Source organism: Galeopterus variegatus, unplaced genomic scaffold, assembly GCF_000696425.1.
Source record: "Galeopterus variegatus unplaced genomic scaffold, G_variegatus-3.0.2 Scaffold11677, whole genome shotgun sequence".
Classification (NCBI taxonomy): Eukaryota; Metazoa; Chordata; class Mammalia; order Dermoptera; family Cynocephalidae; genus Galeopterus; species Galeopterus variegatus.
The window spans coordinates 9344-13477 of record NW_007737788.1 but is presented as its reverse complement, the minus strand read 5'-3'; the positions used below and the strand labels follow the sequence as shown (position 1 = coordinate 13477).

At 38.0% G+C, this 4134-nt stretch overlaps 1 pseudogene across 1 annotated transcript; it reads left to right on the top strand.

The window, feature by feature from the left end:
• The first annotated feature begins 933 nt into the window (after nt 1-933).
• LOC103610733 lies at nt 934-2985 on the top strand (annotated as a pseudogene). Its single transcript, XR_552232.1, has one exon. The product of XR_552232.1 is annotated as a nuclear receptor subfamily 5 group A member 2 pseudogene (transcript).
• Nucleotides 2986-4134: the final 1149 nt, after the last annotated feature.

Genomic DNA, 4134 nt, shown 5'->3' with positions numbered 1-4134 from the left:
TATATATTTTAGAGAGTTCCCAGTAGCGAATATTCCATTGGCAGTCACTGGAGTGTACCAGATGGTTCATTAGCATAGGCTAGACAAGTCAAAGGCTTTCAGAATCATTTAGAAAATGTCAAACAGAAACAAGAACCCTGTCACTTTTTATTAGAATTAACTACATCATACCCTGGACACAGATTTCACCTTGGGTCAGAAAAATTAATACAGAATTATATGAATTGTGTAATATACTGGGTTAAGATAGGTCTTTCTCTAGGGACTCATTTGCTGGCAATATATTATGATCCTTCTACTCTAGGAATCCTCAAACCTTTCCTTTTGTAAGATATGAAAAGAGTTGACCTTGCTCAAAATCCATTGGTGTCTAATTGATTTGAGGTATATGCAGAATTTCAACAAGACATTCTTCTAAAGCTCTTTTGTGATCGTTTTCCCAGGAAGCTTGGTGAGTGGGGCTTACTGAATATTCAGCAGTATATAAAGTATGCTTTATGTCAAGAGAAAAATACATCCATTAATTGAACACACTGCTTTAGTAAACAGAAATGAAAATGCCAATGAAATGTTGTTGCTTTTCTTCTTTTTTTTTAAATGCAGATGTCAAAAACCTTGAGAACTTCCAGCTGGTAGAAGGTGTCCAAGAACAAGTTAACGCCGCCCTGCTGGACTACACCATGTGCAACTACCCACAGCAAACGGAGAAATTTGGGCAGCTACTTCTTCGACTACCCGAAATCCGGGCCATCAGCATGCAGGCTGAAGAATACCTCTACTACAAGCACCTGAACGGCGATGTGCCCTATAATAACCTTCTCATTGAAATGTTGCATGCAAAAAGAGCGTAGGTTACAACCCCTGGGAGCTCGGCTTTCAAAACAAAAAGAGATTGGGGGGGGGGGGGAAAAGGGAAAAAAAAAAAAAANGAGCAGGCTAACTGAAGCAAGCACGAAAAGTTGAGCACATTTGGGCTTATGTGCAAAATGGCAGATCAAACCCTCTTCTCCATTGTCGAGTGGGCCAGGAGTAGCATCTTCTTCAGAGAACTGAAGGTTGATGACCAAATGAAGCTGCTTCAGAACTGCTGGAGTGAGCTCTTAATCCTCGACCACATTTACCGGCAAGTGGTACATGGAAAGGAAGGATCAATCTTCCTGGTTACTGGGCAACAAGTGGACTATTCCATAATAGCATCACAAGCTGGGGCCACTCTCAACAATCTTATGAGTCACGCACAGGAGTTAGTGGTGAAACTTCACTCTCTACAGTTTGATCAGCGAGAGTTTGTGTGTCTGAAATTCCTGGTGCTCTTTAGTTTAGATGTCAAAAACCTTGAGAACTTCCAGCTGGTAGAAGGTGTCCAAGAACAAGTTAACGCCGCCCTGCTGGACTACACCATGTGCAACTACCCACAGCAAACGGAGAAATTTGGGCAGCTACTTCTTCGACTACCCGAAATCCGGGCCATCAGCATGCAGGCTGAAGAATACCTCTACTACAAGCACCTGAACGGCGATGTGCCCTATAATAACCTTCTCATTGAAATGTTGCATGCAAAAAGAGCGTAGGTTACAACCCCTGGGAGCTCGGCTTTCAAAACAAAAAGAGATTTGGGGGGGAGGGGGAGAGGGAAGAAAAACAGGAAGAAAAAAAAAAAATACTCTGAACTGCTCCAAGGAACACTAATTAAAAACTTGGTCTAAAGATATTGAATTTAGAAAGGCATAATCAAATACTTAATAGCAAATAAATGATGTATCAGGGTATTTGTATTGCAAACTGTGAATCAAAGGCTTCACATCCCCAAAGGATTCTGTATAAAAGACATCGTAATGGAGTGGATTGAACCCACAGATGGATACCAACACTATATCAGAAGAAACCTGGACAGAACATTTCTTGTATATTTAAACTGATCTCCGCTATGAAGAAATTTAGGAACCAATCTGTGTTATTAGTTAGGCTTACACAGTGGAGGATTCGAACTTAACAGAATTCCTCCATGGTAAAGCTGAACTGAAACGTTCTCAAGAATGCATCAGCTGTACCTACAATAGCCCTTTCCTCTTCCTTTGAAGGGCCCAGTACCTTCTGCCCTGGGATCACAGAATCTGAACTAAGGACCTGTGTTCAGCCACACTCAGTAGTAGCTCCACCAAATCATGAAAAGCCTAATTTTGAATGTCTGTGTCCTAGACCTGCAAACAGCTAATAAGAACAGTCTATTAATATGTTAGCTCACCATTTTAAATATGTTCTGAAGTTTGTTTTGTCATGCGTTCATGATGTTAAAAAGAAAAGCAGGCAGTATCCCTCTTCTATCTTATGCAGACATTAATTAATATTAAGGGAAATGACTACAAACTTTTAAAGCAAGTGCTTGATAGCTTAACCAAGTTAAACCTAATTTCTGCTACTGTTGCTGAAATGTGGCTTTAGCATTGTTGGGTTTCATAAAAATTTCTGGCCAATATGCCTATTAGGAAACATTTGTCTTTTTAGTCATTACAGTTTGTGGTTCATTTCAAAATAAAACATTAAACATATTTTGCTGGGGTGTCAAATGTAATTGAAAACAAAATTGAAGCATGTTAAGCTACGCAAAAAGAAAAGCAAAAATGAGCTGATAAATTGATCGACTCAAGGTGCGTTCTTATTGCAATTGAATGTCCCCTACCTAAACTTGGGATGGAAACGGTGATTTTTCAATATGGCCTGGAAAGACACTAAAGTAATTCAGTCTTCCCCAAAGGGGAAAGGAAGAGAGTGATACAGACCTTTTTGAGTCGTAGACCAAAGTCGGCTGTAGAACAAATAATGGAAAAAAGAGAATTGCTAACTCTCCAAATGACACTATCAGTATTATTGACATGTGACATCACAGATATGAGAGTCTTGCCTTATTTCCCAATTCTAAAAGGTAGCTGTGCAGATGTAGATCAACAGTTGTTTAAAATAAAGTATTAATACTTTAAAGTCAAATCAAATATAGTGTTTACATTCTTTAGGTCCTGGGGGGGGGGGAACTGTGATATTACAAAACAGCAAAAGCAGTAATTTCCTTAACGTTATTTTTCTGATTGGCAATTATTTTTAACAGTACTTAATTATTGTATGTCGTGAGACACTAAAATCAAAAACGGAAATCTCATTTAGACTTTAATTTTTTGAGATTATCAGCAGCACAATCACTTGTAGAAACTGTAAAAAAATAAATAAAAGTATCTCCTAGTCCCTTAATTTTTTCATGTTTCTGGCTTTTGAATAGTTTATTTATATTGTATATCATAGTTTCAACTGTAGACAATTATGATGCTAATTTATTGTTTCTTGGTTTCACCTTTGTATAAGATATAGCCAAGACTGAAGAAACCAAATATATGTGTTTACCGTAGCATGTCTTCAAGTTAGTGGAACATAGTTCAGGGACATAGAAGGGTCTTAATGAATTAAAATCATTCACTTGATTAAATGTCTGTAAATCTTCATCATTCTTAACTGTAGTTTATTTAATATGTATTGTAAATTATGTGACTTGTAGCCTCCTCTGTTTTCAAGTAAATTTAACAAGGTGGAGTCTTACTTGGTTTTCCTTTCCAAGCATTGTAAGTTGTATACCAAAGATATTAGTTATTACTTCTGTGCGTACAAAGAGGATTATTTTATTACTTTTATTAATCCCCTCTAATACTCGTCCACATGAAGGGTACACATGAGCTAAGCTGGGCATCAACTCATGCAGAGTCTCAGTCACCTGTGTTATCCTCATGGTTCCAAGGACAGTGGAAAATCACTGATCAGAGCTCATATCCAAAGCGTTAAAGAGAAGGGCAGCGCCATAGCTCTCCCCAGTGACAAACCAAGTTAGCTAGATGACACATGGAGAGGAACGGTGGTGTCAGTAGTTAATGAAATGGTTCCATCATGTATGTGTGACATGGGTGGAGACTTTATTATGAGATTTGGAAGATAGTTATTTGGAGATTCTCTAACATTGCAAAAAATTCAAATACATTGATCTTAAAACCCAAGTTCTTTTATGTTAAATATACAGTGCTCCCTACTGAATGTTAAACCTAGAAAATGTCAAATCCATGTCGTTAACCTAGTAGATTATACATCAGAACGGTC